The 18,248-nt window shown below is 40.0% G+C and overlaps 1 long non-coding RNA gene across 5 annotated transcripts in view; it reads left to right on the forward strand.

Annotated features, from left to right (window-relative positions):
* Positions 1–18,248, forward strand: part of LOC110215540 (uncharacterized) — a 156,761-nt gene that overhangs the window by 117,004 nt on the left and 21,509 nt on the right. The window contains exon 5 of one of the 5 annotated variants that reach the window (XR_013483073.1): positions 11,482–11,839. The exons of the other annotated variants lie outside the window; for them this stretch is intronic. This is a non-coding gene — a long non-coding RNA (uncharacterized LOC110215540). The remainder of the gene's footprint in view (positions 1–11,481; positions 11,840–18,248) is intronic. 5 annotated transcript variants of the gene reach the window in all.

The following is an 18,248-nucleotide window of genomic DNA, read 5'->3' on the forward strand; positions in this document are numbered from 1 at the left end:
ATTAGCTAGTTGATGGGCATCTACTTTTGTTTCTACTTCTTTGATGTCACAAAAAGTTCTTCTCTAAATATTTTGGCATATATGGAGCCTTTCTCTTTGTCAATGACTTCCTTGGGATATATGCCCTACCAGTGGAATCCCTGGGTCAAAGGGTTTGCACAATTTAGCCATTTTACTTGTGTAATTCCAAATTGCTTTGAAAACTTTGTTCATCATGTCTACAGTTCTCCAGGAAATACAGGGTTTTTTTTTTTCTTATATGTACTCTGTCCCTAGGCCAGATCCCATCATTCCTGTATCTTACAGCCTTTGGGCAGAAAGTCAAATGCTATCCTCTATACCTTCTTCTTAGCCAACTCTTTACTTTCCATACTACCTCCCCCCACACCCTCTTTTATCTTCTAGGTCTTTACTCTCGGTAAACAGCACAGCGGCAAATCAATCCTGCCTCTCAATCCTTCAAAATCTTGTCTAGGTGTTCGTAATCTCTAGAGATTGTGTTCAGGTTCCTTCTGGCAGTATTGTTTCTTCCCACATGGGTCACCAGTAGTGGATAGCAGTCCTTAGGTTTGACAAGTCTCGGGAGGCTCTCTGTCACATCACAAATTCATGCCCTGGAAGACAGCACATCATCCAGTTGTTCATGGTGGGTTGACATATGGTTGCCTCTGTTCCTATCAGCAAGATGTTGCCTACCAACCCAATGTATTGTTTCTTCCTGGGGACAGTAATAGATGCTTTTATGCTTGGTGACATCTCCACGAAGAGCATGACAAGTTGCTACCTTCTCCTTGTCACATTCTGTCCCCTTCTCGCCTTTTGACCTTCATCACCTTGGCTTGGATTCTCCAGTCTCTTTACCCCCCTTTTTAATTTTCCTTTTGGGTATTATCATCCATCCTACTGGGGAAATTTTCCTCCCAGGTAAGCTAGAGTGTAGCCTCCCCAGTACTCTTTCACTTTCTTCTCGTAGCAGAGGCACTGATGCACTTATTTTACATTCTTAAAATATATTATGTCTTTGTTGATTGTGATGGAAACACAGTGAGATGTCAGCGGGTGACTAGAATGGCTCCTTGCCCTCGATTCCTGCTGTCATTGAGATGTTCCGTTATTTGTGGTTCCCCTTGACTACTCCCGCTGTGAACTTTGGTGGCACACTGCCTGTTGGCTGCACGTATTCACGGTCACCAAGGATTTGGGGGTGCCTGTTTTTATAGGCAGTGGAGGGAAGTTTCTCCTTACTTACCTTCTTAATCCCCTAGTCTGTCATGTGTGAACAGTCAGGGATTACTAGTCCCCTAATTGCCTGCAATGTAAGAAGTAGTCTCAGTCGACAGGTATTTTCAAGAAATCTTGCCAGAAAAATTCTAAGTCCATTCAGCATTTCAATTGTCCTCTATTTTTCTTTCTGCTGCCAGTTCAGATCTTTATCACCTTCTGCTTGAAATGCTGCAGTTCTTGTCAGGGTCCTGGGAACGCTGCCATGGGCACTCTAGAGAGAATAGGAAAGAACTCAAAAGATGTTGTTCAGGAACCAGCAATGTCACTGCTCAGACCATTGGGATGCGTTGTAGCTAAAATCTCTAGTACCTTATATATAGCACAGCCAAGTATATGAGACTTTCCTTGTGGCCACACAAAATAGGGAAACATCAGAATAGACACAAATAGGGAAAGCTATCTAAGTCAGAGGTCAGCTACGACACAAAAGTTCTCACACCCCTTTCTCTCTTGCCCTTTCCATGAAAAACACTCAATTCCTCATAGGATAGGGGCCAAGCTAATGTCAGTCTCTTCCATGCAGCCTTCTCTAACTACTCCCAGTTCATAGTGTTTCTCTCTCTCTTACTCCCTCTTCTTTTCCCTTTCTCCTCTCCTCTCCCTCTCTTTCTCCTTCTCCTCTCGCTCTCCTTTCTCTCTTTTTCTCTCTCCCCCTTTTCTCTCTCCACTTTTCTCCCTCTCTCTTCCCCCTCTCCCTCTCTCTCCTCCTTTCTTTCTCTCTCTCTCCCTCCCCCCTTCCTCTCCCTTCCTCTCTCCCCTTTCTTTTTCCCTGCTCCCCCCTCTCTTTGTCTCTCCTTTTCCTTTCTCTCCTCCTATCTTTCTCTATCTCTCTTTCCCTCATTCCCCCCTCCTTCACCAAACTTTTGTGGTGCTTATTATCTTGGTTTAACATTTCTGGCCTTTTATTGTTTTCTTCTCACACTAAAAAAAATAACTAGAATGTAACCTCATTGAGGGCTGGGACTGTTTCTTAAGACTGTAAGCTCCTTGAGAGCAGAGATTTCTTCATTTTTTTGGTCTTTTTTTATTTCCCCAGTGCCTAGGATTGTATTTCCTCACTGAGCCTGGGGCATTTCAGAGTTAGGCATTCAACAAATGTAGATATATTTATACTGTCATAGTTTCCTTTTAATAAGAATCAAGTAAATGGCATCCCCTAACCAATTCCTTTGCATTCTGTACTAAGATTTTATCTCTGAGGCCTTTAGAGAACTTGGACAAGTTTTTTGGTTACTTCCTCAGGGTGAGCTCTTTTCCTTACCGGGCTCCTTGGCATTGTAAAGTCTATGGTAATTAAATGAATGGATAACTGATGTTAATTTAAGATGTCTTAAAATGAACCAAGATGTCTTGATTATGTTCAAAAGTGGAAGGAAAAGATCCAATCAGGAATAAATAATTAGAATAAAGAGAAGAGGCCAGTCATTTTAAAAAGTGGAAGGGAATAAGATCTCATTTAGTTGCAGGTAGAAAGATTTGTCCTTAAGAAATGGACCATTTCACTGATTCTTTGATACTTCAGAAAAGCCATAATTCTACCTGTGTGCATATTCTCTCCACTACTTCACTGATAAAGATATTAACTATTGGTTCCAAGGCTAATGTTCCCATTGGTGAATCTATATATAGTGGGCAGGCAGCAAAGAGAACGGGGCATGTCTGGGTGGTTACTAGAGAGTATTTATGGCCTCTCATTGTTTCCTTCTATGAAAGAGAGCAGCTCATAATATTTTACATTTGCATGAGCAAAAAAAATTTTCACTTTATAACATAATTTAATCTTCACAAGAACCCAGTGAAACAGGCAGCGCAGAATATTCTCTCTTGCATTTCAGGAAATGAAAAGAATGAAAACATGAGGAGGTTTCTTTCCTATCCTTTCTTAGGTTTCCTCTATTTTCATAGGTTTTCCTCAGGATGATTCTTCAGAATTATTGAGTAGGTGAGATGCTTGCCTGTAGTGTCCACTCTCTCTTTATCGGCCTGTAATCCCCCTACCCCCAGGTGGCTAGTATTTTCATATATTATTCATTGGTTTCCCAGGACTCCTATCATTTCCCTTTGGAACCACTCACAACTGTACTTGGCACCCACCCCCACCTAAACTGCTTCCTGTTTCAGTTGTCTCCCCTATTAAAATTCATCTATCCTGTGTTCCATTCTGTGGAGTCGTGCTGTCTAATAAATAATAGCTGGTTAATCTGGTAAGTTATGAGTAGCTGCATGGCACAGGGGATAGAGCACTGGGCTTGGAATCAGGAAGACTCATTTTCATGAGTTCAAATCCAGCCTCAGACATTTACTAGCTGTGTGACCCTGGGCAAGTCACTTAACCCTGTTTACCTCAGTTTCCTCATCTATAAAATGAGCTGGAGAAGGAAATGGCAAACAACTCCAGTATTTTTTGCCAAGAAAACTCCAAGAGGGTTCATGAAGAATCGGACATGACTGAACAACAGTGACAATAATCCAATAAGCTAATGCGTTGGTGGGTGCTCATAGCAGGACCATAGAAAAGAACACTGGACCATAGCAGGTTCTTCCACTAGCTTGGTTTATGATATTGAGTAAGTCACTTCAACTCTCTAGTCTTTAAATAATCACCTATAGCATCTCTAATACATTTACAACATGAAGGATCTAGATCCTCAAGTGTGGCCCTTTGACTGAATCCAAATTTCACAGAACAAATCCCCTTAATAAAAAGATTTGTTCTGTGAAAGTTTGAATTCAGTCAAAGGGCTGCACTTGAAGACTTAGAGGGCCACATGTAGCCTTGAGGTCACAGGTTCTGAAGCCCTGTTTTAGACCTTATCATCTGTGGTCCCCTCTAGTTTTAAAGGTTTTATGATTCTATGATTTTAATATTCTTTCTTTTCCAGGTAATATTTGTAGTTTAAGAGATGCCATCTGGAGACCTAAGACATTTACCTAGAGGCAGACAGCTAAGGTGGGACTTCTAGGTGCTGGTCCAGACCAGTGGGAGAAATGTTTGGGGGCAGACGAGCTGGCTTTTTGGTGCCCCTCTACCCATGCACTGTAACAGTCTGCCCTCTCCATCTACACATAAAGTCAATCCAGGAAGGGAAGAAGTATCTAGCTGCTAGCAGCCTATGAAGCTATGGAAAGAAAAACTTTTCTGAACCAGTTCAAGAGGAAAATAGAAACATCCTTACTGGCAAGATGGCAGCCTCTGTCAGGAAAAAAGGAAAATTGCCCATTGTGTTTGGCCACCAGGCACGTCCTTGGCATTCTCTACTATTCACCCCTCTTCACTACTGAAAAACATCCTCTCTCCAAACTTGCCCTGCTTTCTAAGTTTATGAAATGTATTGCAACTTGTGGTTATGCCACTAGGTGGCGGGTAACCAAGTGGCAGTGGGAGCTTTGGCCTACATTCAATGAACCTTGCTAGAGATGAGTTGTAAAGATCATATCATAATAGGATGAGTTACATAGTTAGAAGCACAGGATTTTAGAACTGGACAGTCCCTTGACCACAATCTAATCCCATAATTTCATTTTACAGAGTAGAACATGAGAACTAGAGAAATGAAATGGCCAACCCAATTGGTGGAGGATCTAACTCAAACTTCACATTTTGCCCGTGAAGAAACTGAGATTCAAGAGAGTTTACATGGCTTGCTTGTGGCCACACAATAGTCATAGTCTCTACCTTGACCACTCTCACAAGCACTCAAATGGATCTGTGATCTCGATTTGGGAGTTTCCTCCAGTAACGGAAATCACAACTATCTATGTGAGACTATCCTATGTGACTCTACTTCATGTCCTCCATTAAGCTTCCTGCAAGGTGTCCACTCAACATGCTTGAGGTCTTTTTGATTTCTCCTGATGTTATGGCTGCCTACCTTTTGCACCTCACATTTGCCATGTGACCAGCCCAACTCTACCTTGAACACAGGTATAATCTTTTCCCTCGTCCCCTCTCCTTCTCCCCCTCCCAATGTCATACTAAAATCCAGATTTACTATCTATGTCTATGACATTTCTCTGATCTAGTATACTAATCCTGTCAGTAAAGGAAATCAATTTAGGCTGGCTGGCATGACTCATTCCTAATAAACTCATGATTACTCTTAGTTGTCACATCCTCCCTTTTAAAGTGCTCACAAAATGTTCCTGGTACAAGCAGATGGTAAGAATAACAAGGTACTGACTAACTTTGGCCTGGATGTGAAATAAAACTGTGCTTAAGAAGTCATCAGATCATAGCTCTAGGGCTAGAATGGACCTTGGAGGGCATCTAGTCCAACCAGATGAGGAAACTGAGGCTTCTAGAAATTAGATTACCCAATATCAGAAATAGTAAGTAGTAGGGTTGGGATATGAACTTAGGTCCCAGGACTCCAAGTTCATCACTTTTCCCATAGTCACTATCTATATATCATAATATTTTTTCTAATTAATGACTATTAAGGGTCACTAATTATAGGTATAGATTGTTAATAAAATCAAGCAAAAACCCATCAAAACAAAAATCTTTGAAGTACAAACAGAAAGATACTATTAATTTATGTATTTTTTTTTCAGTAGACATGTCCAGTATCCCATCTTTATTGTGATTTTTTTTTTCATTTCACTGGTATCAGATCATTTAATGCACATGGTTTCTTAAACACATTCTACCCATGCTATAGAGAATATTATTTTGTGGAATAGAGAATTCGATGGAGGAAGCTTTGGCATATGAGCAATATATAATTATCTCAGCATTTTGTTTGGACAGCTCCTTTCTATTCACCACCCTCAAGCCTTGTGTTATGCTTGTTGGGTAGGTCTATCTTTTGAACTGCAAGCTCCCAGAGGATTGAAATGATATATTTTAAATCTTTGCCTCTCCAGTCTTTTCAATTTTAAGTTCCTAGAGGAGTAAAATGGTATATTTTAAATCTTTGTGACTAGTATGGCAGCTTGCACACGGTGGGTTTAGGTGCTTCATAAATGTTTTTTGACTTGAACCAAAAGGAGGAACTCAATTTAATACAATATGTATGACATAGGTCACCACTAGAAGCTGAAGTCTTGGAAATTTCAAGCAAAATAAAATCCATCCCTATTGAGAAGCTGTGTATTGTGGTGGAAAGATCACTGGACTGGGAATCAGGAGGCCTGGATTCTAGGTCTGGCCCTGCTGCTATCTAGTTATGTGGCCTTTGTATGTCCCTTCACCTTGCTGAGCCCCAATATTTTCGTCTGTAAAATGGGAGAATTGGATTAGCTAGCTTCTAAGTTCTCTTCCAGCACGAATATTTTAGAATCTTCCAGAAGAATTGATGCTACAGATAACAATGACAAATGGCCTTTTGAGCTACATTTGGGGCAATATAAACAAAATAAAACCAGTATATCTGGCAGCCAGAATAGCTAATCAATTGTAGGCTGCATTAAGTGAGGCAGAGAAGCCAGAACAAGGATGCTGGAGTACCACCAGAAGTAGGCATCCAGGATGATGAAGAAAGTGGAGACTAGGCTGTATGAAGTCGGTAATTAGGGGCAACTAGGTGGCACCATAGTGCACAGAGCGCTGGGCCTAAGGTCAGAACACCTGAATCCAAATCTGGCTTCAGACACTTACTAGCTATGTGGCCCTAGGCAAGTCACTCAACCTCTGTTTGCCTCAGTTTCCTCAACTGTAAAATGAAGATAATGATAGCACCTATCTCCCAGGGTTGTTGTGAGGATCAGATGAGATAATACTTAGTGCTCAGCACAGTGCTTGACACACAGTCAGCACTCTATAAATGTTAACAGCTATTAGGAACTGGACATGTTTGTTCTGAAAAAGAAGAGGCTTGAGAGGTGACATGACAGTTTTTTCCCCCAAGTTTTTGAAAGGCTATCATTTGGATAAGGAATTAAATTTATTCTGCTGAATAATGGGTAAATAGGTAGATGATAAGAAAAAAGTTCTCAGTAATTATAGCTGTTCAAAAGTGGAATGGGCAGCGAAGTGGTTTAGTGGATAGAGCGCTGGGCCCGGAGTCAGGAACGCTCATTTTGTGAACTCAAATCTGGCTTCAGACACGTACTAGCTGTGTGACCCTGGGCAAGTCACTTAACCCTGTTTGCCTCAGTTTCCTCATTTGTAAAATGAGCTGGAGAAGGAAATGGCAAACCATTCCAGTATCTTTGCCAAGAAAACCTCAAATGGGATCACAAACAGTCTGACATGACTGAAAAATGACTGAACAACTGAACAAAAAGTGGAATGGGCTTGCTTCTGGAAGTCATGAGTTCTATATCCCTGGAGATTTTCAAATAGAGGCTGAATGATTACTTAAGTGCCCTGTAGAGGGCGTTCATGTTCAGGTACATGCTTTTTGAAAAATGTGGCTAAAGGGACTGGAGATGTAAATGTTCCAATTTTCAGAAAGGGAAAGAAAGTAGATAGAAGTATTAAACATTAGGTTTGATGAGCTGAGTGTCAGTTCCTGGTACACTTCAGAAATAGATTATTAAAGGAACATTTTGTGAGCACTTTGAGAGGGAAGATGTGATAACTAGGCGTAATCATAGGTTTATTAGGAATGAGTCATGCCAGCCTAACTTGATTTCCTTTGTGGACAGGATTGCTATACTAGATCAGAGAAATGTCATAGACATAGATAGTATATCTGGATTTTAGTAAGGCGTTTGAAGGAGGGAAAGGAAGGGAACAAGTATTTAATATGAACCTGCTGTGTGCCAGGCACTGTGCTAGGTGCTTTACAAATATCTCATTTGACAGTCTTTTGCAATATCCTTTTGGACAAAATGGAGACATTTGGACTGGATAATGGCACAACTACCTGGATTCAGAAAGCTTTTCTTAGTGGGTTCACGTCAACCTGAAAAGAGATGTCCAGTGGTATGCTCCTAGGTCCTGTCCTTGGCCCTTTTCTCTTCAATATAACATAAATTTTTTTTAGAGGGATTACTAATATAATGGATAAAATAACTAGGATCCAAAAAGATCTTGGTAGGTTGGAAGAGTGAGATGAAGTTAAGAAGATGAAATTTGATAAGAATAAATGTAAAGTTCTATACTTAGATTAAAAAATTAATTGTACAAATAAAGGATGTAGGGATCAGGTAAGGGGGAGGGAGAAAAACTATGATTAGAAAGCAAGTCCTATGAAGAAAACCTGGGATTGCTAGTGGACTCAATATGAGTCAGCAGTTTGAGTTAATGCTGAGAGAGCTGGGCTGCCTTTGTCACGAGTAGAATGCTCATCATTGGGCAAGCTTTCTCTACTGAGTAAACTCACATGGTCCAATTTAGATAGGTAAGGTAGAAGTTTTTGTTGTTAATCAGCCATCTTTCAGTTGTGACTGACTCTTTATAACCCCATTTGGGTTTTGTGTGTTTTTTGGCAGAGATGCTGGAATGGTTTGCCATTTCCTTTTCCAGATCATTTTATAGATGAGGAAACTGAGGTAAACAGGGTTAAGTGACTTGCCCAGGGTTACACAGCTAGTAAGTGTCTGAGCCCGGATTTGAACTTTGGTCCTCCTGACTCTAGGCATGGTGCTCTATCCTCTACCTATATAAACCATATTTTCCCCATTAGATTGTAAGCTCTTTGAGGGTAGGTACTATGCCACTTAATACCTTTGTATCTATAATGCCTTGGATGTAGTAGGTATTTAATACATATTTATTGAATTAACTCAAATGATGTTCAAATTGGCATACCACATTTCCTTTTTTTCTTTTGAAATTATTATTTTTGTCAATATATTTTGTTTTCATATCACCATTTCAGGATATCTCTCTCTCCTTTACCTAGCAAGCCATCCCTGTTAACAAAGATTTTAAAGGAGGAAAAAAAACAGTTCAATGAAATCATTCAATGCATCAATTGTATCTGATAGTGTGTGCAATATTCCACATCCATAGTCTCCATCTTTGCAAAGCAGGAAGGGAATGAACACCATATTTCAGAAAGTGGATTGACATTGAAGCGACCCAAGTAGACTGAGCTGAATGGGTGGGATGCATTTATGTCTATTTATATAAATCTGTGAGAACCAAAGGAGCAGTTTTCTAAAAAAAAATTTAATGCAGTCATTTCCACATTCACTCTCAGATCAAAACCTTCCTTATGAAAACTGAAAACAATTAAGCAGAAACATCTGATACGGGAATCTTGGTTGACAGTGGGTATGGTATTCTGTCCAATTCCATCACCTTTCTGCCATGAGGGAGAAAGCTGAAGAGACTTGTCTCCAAAGGCTGTGAAATACAACTCTGAAAAGTCAAGACCAAGACCATGGAACTAGATCTAAGTTAAAATCAAAGTCCAAATGGAGAAGAAGAATTTAGTGTCAGGGAGGAGCTAAGTAGAATGGAAAACATCCTACAGCTGGTAGAAGAATAGCTGTCACTTAATTTAAGAACCTTTATAAACCCTTTCCCTTTTACTCTCCCTTTCTCTTCACTCCTTAATGGAACACACACAGTCACCCAATTGTATGTCTCCTTCTATGGCATCTTAGCAAATTCCTTTTGACTACTTAAGAGGTTGGAGTCCTAATCAGGAACAGAGGGAGAAATGAGATGAAGAAAAACCCTGCAGTCTCCCTATAAGGGATGAGAGGTGAGAGAATCTCAGTAGGTAAGAAGGGGTAACAGTTTGTAAGCCCAAGGAAACACTGAGGAATTGAAACCTAAACTTATCACTGTAAAATTGAAGGGCGAAAAGTGATTTCTATTGAAAATTTATATTTCTATTCTAAATTCTATTGAAATGTCTGTTCCTTGAGGGGAAGGACTATCTTTTGCCTCTTTTTGTATCCTTAGCACTTAGCTCAGTGCCTGGCACATAGTAGGTGCTTAATAAACATTTATTGAAAGATTGATCAAAAATTACCTATAGAGAAGCACTTAGTATATCTAGGACTGGATTTGGAGACAGAATGCCTGAGTTCATGTCTTTGTCCATAGGATGCTGGGGTCCTAGATCTAGAAGTGGAAGGGACTTTAGGGATGAGTCATAGTTCAACAGCCTTCCTCCCCTCCCCCTCCCTCTTCCTCTCCCCACTTTACAGATGAGGAAACCAGGGAAGCTAAGTGACTTGGGTGAGGTCACACTGGTAGTGTCAGAGGTGAGATTTGAACCCAGGCCCTGGGACTCCAGAGTTGGCATTCTTTCCACAGTACCACACTGCTCCCATGATGGTGCTGTCACTCTGTAAATCTGGGTAAGCCAATCTCTTCTCTAAGCCTCTGTCTTTTCTCTGAGGATAAGAACACTTATCCATGTACTTGACTATATCGATGTGAAGATCAAATGAGCTTATCCAGGTTAAGCATTTTGTAAACTGTAAAACACCATATAAATGCACTTTTACAATTCTTACCAACCACATCCGGATGACGCCAGACTCCTGAATAGGTGTAGCTAGAATTCATGAGAGTTTGTTATATTTTGTTTTTAATTATCAGCTTTTGGTCATTGAGAGTTTGAAGGATTTTAAAATGCATCTCTTCGTGAAAGCTTCCCTTGGACTAGAGGAATTCCTTCAACACAATTTGGGGTCATGCATCTCATTTCCCATTTACTTCCATTGCCTGCAACCTTGGGGGGCGTGAGCTCTACTTCTCTCCTTCCTCTCTCTCTAAAACTGTTCACAATCTTGGCTGTATTCTCTACTACCTTCTACTTCACCCTTCTCCCCATAGCTTTTTTATATGCTTCCAATGGTTTCAGGTCTTACTTTTCTTGCCATTTCCTAACCTTCCCCTCTTGCCATCCTTTTATTTCCCCTCCTCAACCCCAATTCCCATTCCATTTTGGAATTTGCTTAGCCTTTTTCTTATTTTAGATCACAATTAGAATCACAGAATCACATAGGCAGAATAGACCTTAGAGATTATCTAGTTCTCTTATTTTATAGATGAGGAAATTAGTCTGAGGACCAGGACTCTATAACCCAAGTTTCTTCACTTCAGCCTATTGTAGTCCATATATATGTTCTAGTTCATTTTCCAAATTTGTTTGTTCTTTGTACCTTCAGGGTGGACTATTGGGAAGGGAAGGGAATAAATATTTATGTAGCACTTACTTGTTATTTGTCCTTTGTTTTTGAAGAGGGCCAATGACATTAGGGAGTGATGTCTTGACTTTTACATGAACTGGACTTAAGTGAAGCAGAGCTGCAAAAAGTCACCAGCCTCATGCTTTCTTCCAGAGTTGTCAAAGTCCAGCAGCAAGACAAAAGTCAGGATGACTGCTGATGGACCGGGGTTCAGTGGATGACCTTGGGGACTTTAATGCCTGACCAAGCTCTACGTGCCCACAGAGCCTGCTTTAGCTGCCTTGGTGGCCCTTGGAACAAATTGTTCTCATCTGCCCATTTCACCAGGGGAAGTCTTCACATGCTTGGGGTAATCATCCCCCTAACTCACTGATGGGTTTGAGGCCTGTCAGTTACCCTCAACCTGGTTTAGTCCAGCTGCCTGGACAGTTTTACCAGGGTGTGATTGCTGCATATGCTACAGCTTCTTGGAGCTACAGGTGAACCTTGAAGTGCTATATAAATGTGGAAGGTACTGGTTTTTGTTTATTTTATTATTATATTAATTTTATTTTATTTTTATTTATTAATTTTAAAAAAATCTCCCTTGTCCTTTAATTGTTCTGTTGTTTGGTCCCGACTAGTCTGGTAATGCATCTCTTAGAGCTTCTAGGTCCAAACAAAAGCCATTGCCGGGAGTGGACACTAAAGGTGAACGAGCAGCCCTGAAAAGTGCTCAGCAAGCCCTCACACCAGAGTCCTCCCTTACATATATACCAGCCCTTACACAGTATTGGGAACTGTGCTGAGCACATTACAAATAATATCTCAATTTTATTCTTACAACAATCCAGCCAGGTAGGTGCCCATTTTACAGTAGAAAAAAAACAGGCAAAGCTTTTTTTTTTCGTTTTCACAGTTGACTGCTTCCCTTCATATGCTATTTATTTTATATATTTTATAAAAAAGGAACAATATTATATAACATAAGCAAGGTATGGGGAAAGTCAAATGACTTGCTCAGGGTCACATAGCTAGTAAGTGTCAGAGGTCTTCTTGCCTCCAGGCCCGGGGCTTTTCCTCCTGGGCCGCCCAGCTGCCTATTATCCCACTCTCTCTCCTTGCCTTGGAGTTTCTTTTTGCTGCATACAATCAGAAGCTCCAGGCCTGGCTGTATCTCCACAGTGCCATCTCTCACCACAGACAACAGGAACTGTGAAAATGCTTCAGGGTAGAGGAAAGGTGAGGAGATGAGCAAGGCTGTGTGTGGCCTGGAACCTTAGGGGCTTGAGTAGAGGAGGCTCAGGTTCAGAGGCTCCCAACCACGTTAGTGTCCTTGGACAATCCCCCAGTAATTCCACCCCGGTTATGGCCATGGCACTTTGTTTTTGGGACTACTCCTGGCCCTGCAGCAACTTCTATCAGAAATAGTCTCCTAATGGCTTTATGGAACACTTGTAAAGTTCCCGCACCGCGCTAGTCTGCTCACTATCTCTTTCCAAATCATCCCTGAAATTTGCCCTTCTCTCTTTGTAAACCTTAAAGTGCTATCTAAATGTAGAGGGTGCTGGTTTTTGTTTTGTTTTTTGTTTTTAAATCTCCCTTGCCCTTTAATTGTTCCATGGTTTGGTCCAGGGTAGTCTGGTAATGCATCCCTTGGACAGAGCTCCCATATGCAAACAAAAGATAAGGGAGAGATACTTGAGAAGCTGGAGACTGAGAAGAGAAAAGAGATTATCTCTCCGTGGTTGGGCTACAGGAATGTTTATGTGGTTGTTGTAAATGTTAAGTTATCTGGACTAGAGCAGACTTTTGTGGGGAAGAAGTCACAGAGCCGAAAACCCAAGACCAAAGACAGATGTGGTCGTGATTCTTGCCAATGTGACTTAAGGGACAGATAGCATGTCCCATTGTAAAACCTCATCAGGCCTGCCAGGTGAATGAGGAAAGGGGGAGATTTGTTGTCCCGGTCTAAGCAATGCTATTATCTCAAGATCGTCTCGCCGCAGTGTTAGGAGTCTATTTGAAGATTTCAATTTACTTTTAGTGGCTTTGCTTTCTTTTCTGAAGAAACATTCCAGCAAGTATCCTTATTACTTGCTAGTTTTCAGAAAAGATTGGAAATATCATTGTTCCTCGAAAAAGTAAAACTCATCTTTATATTCACCACTCTCTCCATTAGCTTAGAGGGGATTAAATGTTATGTAAAAACAGCCTTGGTTTTCTTTAGTGGGAAAGTTGAGTATTAGGGAAGGGGATGGGAAAGTTGAATATTAGGGGAGGGGATAGAAAGAAGGAATAATCAATTACATAGTCCCTACTAATAATCATTTATATAGCTCCTAGTACTAGGGAGACCAAAGGCAGCTAGGGAGAGAAGTGAATAGAGCACCAGCCTGGAGTCAGGGAAATTCATCTTCTTGAATTCAAATCTAGCCTCAGACACTTACTAGCTAGGTGACCTAGGTAAGTCACTTAAACTTGTTTGCCTCAATTTCCTCATCTGTAAAATGAGCTGGAGATGGAAATAGCAAAACACTCCAGCATCTTTGCCAAGAAAACTGCAAATGGGGTCATGAAAAGTTGGCCCAACTGAACAACAAAAAACTATGTGTCAGGCACTATGCTAAGTGCTTTTTACAAATATGATTTCATTTGATCCTCACAACCCTGGGAGGTAAGTGCTATCATTAACCCCATTTTACAGATGACAAAACTGAGGCAAGCATGGTTAAGTGACTTGCCCAGGGTCACACAGCTAGTAAGTATCTGACGCCAGATTTGAACTCAGGTCTTCCTGACTTCATGCCCAGAGCTCTAACCATTGCACCTTTAGCTGCCTTTATATTTTACATCAGCTGCATTTTCTGTGGTTGAATAAAGATTTAAAAGTATAGGAAAAAATACAAGAAGTTTCTGGGTAAGAAGAGGTGTCACAAGTATGACACCCTCTTCTGTGTTTTGATTTAGTTCAGATAGTCATTCAACAAATATTTATTGAGTTCTCATTAGTTGGAGAGCTGTGCTGTGGTGTGCAAAGTATACTACATGGTCCTTATCTTCAAGGAGTTTACAGTCTCTTTGTAAAAAATTTATTGGTATTTTCTGTTTTTACATCTTGATATTTTCCAATGCATTCGTGCCTAACTTCCATCCAGAAATCTAGCTCTTATAATAAAGTTTGAAGAATGAAAGAGATAAGGAAAAACGTTCTACAAAATTGGACATTGTATCAAAATGCCCTTGGTCCCTCCCTTACATAAAGGAGCTGGGGGCAGTGCCATCCTTGGGGCCGTACTTGATCACTGTCATTCAAAGGGAGTTGGTTTTGATTATCTTGTTACTGTTGTTGTTTCCTATTTACACTGTTGTCATTTGGATCAGTTCATAGCAAGTCTTCTCATGCTTCTCTGTGTTTGTGATGTTTACCATTTCTTTGTTGTTGTTTAGTTGCTTTCAGTTGTGTCCAACTCTTCATGACTCTATTTGGGGTTTTCCTTGCAAAGATACTAGAGTGGTTCACCATTTCCTTCTTCAACTCATTTTACAGATGAGGAAGCTGGTTAAGTGACTTGCCCAGGGTCACACAGCTAGTAAGCGTCTGAGACCAGATTTGAACTCAGGAAGGTGAGTCTTCTTGACTGCAGGTCAGACATTCTATCCACTGCACCACCTAGCTGCCCCCTCACCATTTCTTACAGGACAGTAATATTCCATTCCATTTATGTTCTGTAGTTTGCTTAGCCATTCCCTAATGGATAGGAAGCTACTTTTTTCCCCTCTAGTTTTTTGGAATTTGCAGTCTAATTGTGAAGGCAAGATATAAACATACACAAAAACATTAAATCAATCATTCAATTAACAAGCATTTATTAAACACCTACTGTGTTCCAAGCACCATACTAAGTTCTGAGGCTACAAAACAAAAATAAAAAGGCCTCCTTGTCTTGGGGACCTTACATTTTGTTGAAGGGAACAGCATGTACATGTTAAACACAGCCAAGTCCCAATTAGTATGAATAATAAATCCTATCAAGTGTATTCCACTTTGCATAATTTGAAGTTATAATTATGAAAATATGGTCATTGGTTCCAGCCCAGCAGAAATATATCCTGTGAATCTGAATATTTTTTGTTTGAGAGAAAGGCACAAGCAAGTGGGGAATCAACAAAGGCTTCATGCAGAAGGTAGCTTGGAAGCTAAGTTTTGAAGGAAATAAGGAAGATTCTAAGAGGTTCGGTGAGGAGCAAGGACATTTCTTGGCATAAGGGACAAGCAATACAAAAGCATGAAAATTAGAAAGGGGATGTCTGCCATGTGAGGAGCGATAATCCAGTCTGGCACTCAGCTGGTATATGGGAATCACTGTGCTAGGTGCCGGAGACACAAGGATGAAGTAAAAACATAGTCCATGTCCTCAAGGAATGTATGTCACAAAAATATGATAAACAACAGTGAAAGAGACAGCATAAAGTAATTTGATTAAATGTCAAAGGAGGGGGATGGATAAGAAGGGCTGCAAGTATTTAGGGGAGGGAGATGTTACTGTGAACTGAATGGATCATGGTGGAGACGGGACTTACTCTGAAGCAAAGGAAAGAATTGGACTGGTGGAAGGAGAGAAAGGGATATTTATATGGAGGGCACAGGGTAAACGGTTATTGGGGCAGGAACACATGAATATAGGACAGTAAGGAGATGAGGAAAGAATAGGAGCAGATTAAGTTGGAAATACTGGTTGGGGACAGACTGTGAAATGTCTTGAAATTTATACTCACTTGTTGGTAATGGGGGACTATTGAAGGTTTTTGACCAGGGAAGAGACAAGATGAAAGCTGTGATTTTAGAAAGGCTAATCTGGCCATCTATGCCCATTTCTCTTGGCCATATCAAGACACAGGCATGGATAAGAATAACAAGGTGCGTGGGCATGGATGGGTTTTGAGGGAATACCTATTGATAAGTGAGTCACAGATTGATTGAGTATTAAAATAATCTTGCAGTGGTAGGAAGGATGAATTGGAAAGGGGAAAGACTAGAGGTAAGCACTTACACTAGAGTGGTGGCAATGGGAATGGAAAGGAGAGGATGAAATTGAAAGTATCAAAGGAAGACTAGGCTAAAGATCATGTGAAACCAATTAGATGAAAAAAAACCTTCAAGATTTGCTGAATCACTGTACAACTTTAGAAATATAAACAAGCAGCAATATGTCCCAGTAATGGAAAGATGGTAGTTGGCACCATCTCTCAAATTGACATCAAACCGTGAAACACCCCATACTAGGAGCTTATAATAACCAAAAATGCCTACTGAGCCAAGTAAGAAAATGGCAAGTTGTCCAGTCTGATAACAGGACTCTATAATTTATGTTGCATGTTTCTTAAAGGCTAAATTTTGTATTTTGCAAAGAGTAAGACACTTTGGAAAGAGTCAAACAGAAATGGCTTTTTTGTGGACATTTACTGAAGATTATAGTTCCTGGTGTTAGGTGGTCCAGAATTCCACTGTGAAGATATGTCAGGTGTGTTCCAGTTAGTGTTTACAGTGGTGAAGCTACATGATAGTGAAGACCTGTTGAAGTTATTTCATTGCCATCTGTCCGTTCTATTTTAGAGAGATAGAAGGACAGGTAGATAAAGCATTTCTTACATACTTATATTACAGGTACTGTGGCAATTGCTGGGAATACAAATACAAGCAAAAAGAAAGAGAGTTTCTAACCTTAAGAACCTTACATTCTAATAGGGAAGACAGTCCATAAAAGGAATGAGAACCAGGTAGAGTGGGGTACCCAAACAAGGAGGTGGGTTATGTAAAATGTTAAAGCTCAGAGAGAGTCAGGAGTGGGAGCATGGCTAGCCTGGCCACTTCCTCAAGTGATGGTTCCAGATGGAATTCATCAGTGGGAGGAGGAGGATGCCACAGACATAGAGTAGGAAGCCAGGGCAGAGGTAAAAAAGTCCAGAAAACTTTCTTTCTTCTAACCTACAATAGCACTTTGTAACTATCTTATGATCTTATTACATTTATTTTACATTATAGCTATTATGTAGTATTTTGTATTTGTGAGTAATAAACCCTGTGGAATACCTTGGTTAGAGAATTCCTAAATCAAAAGGAAATTCAGATAGTTGTCTTATCTTTGAATCTAAGTCAATTAATTATATGGCTATCTTTTAATTTTCCTGTGGACATTCTATTTAGTGGGTTTATAAGGATGATAGAATATGGCATGGGATATAAGTTAAGGTCTGAGGCTTGAGCATACTCATTTCAATATAACCTTAAAATTAAAAAAATTTTTTTTCAGTTCCAAATTCTCTCTCTTCCCTCATTCCTTAAGAAGATAAGAAATACAATAGTCATTATATATATATATATATATATATATATATACATACATATATATGTGAAATCACACAAAATCACACATTGTAAAAAAAGCACGGAAAATAAAGAAAAACTTATGCTTCAAGCTGTACTCAGAATCCATCAGTTTTCTCCCTAGAGGTGGAGAGCATTTTTCATCATGAGTCCTCTGGAATTGTGGATCATTGTACTGATTGGAGCAGCTTAGTCTTTCATAGTTGAGCATCCTTGCAATATTGGTGTAACCATATATACAATGTTCTCCTGGTTCTGCTCACTTTACGTTGCATCAGTTCATATACGTCTTTCCAGGTTTTTCTGAAACCATCCTCACCATCCACATAATTTCTTACAGTACAACAGCATTCCATTATATTCATATACTACAACTTGTTTAACCATTGCCTAATTGATGGGCATCCCTTCAATTTTCAATTTTTTGTCACCACAAAAAGGTATAAATATTTTTTGTACATATGGGTCTTTTTTCTTTGATCTCTTTAGGGTATAGGCCTAATAGTGGTGATACTGGGTCAAAGTATGCACAGTTTCATAGCCCTTTGGGCAT

The sequence above is a fragment of the Phascolarctos cinereus genome, unplaced genomic scaffold (genome assembly GCF_003287225.1).
Source record: "Phascolarctos cinereus isolate Bilbo 61053 unplaced genomic scaffold, phaCin_HiC Scaffold_726;HRSCAF=1367, whole genome shotgun sequence".
Lineage (NCBI taxonomy): Eukaryota > Metazoa > Chordata > Mammalia > Diprotodontia > Phascolarctidae > Phascolarctos > Phascolarctos cinereus.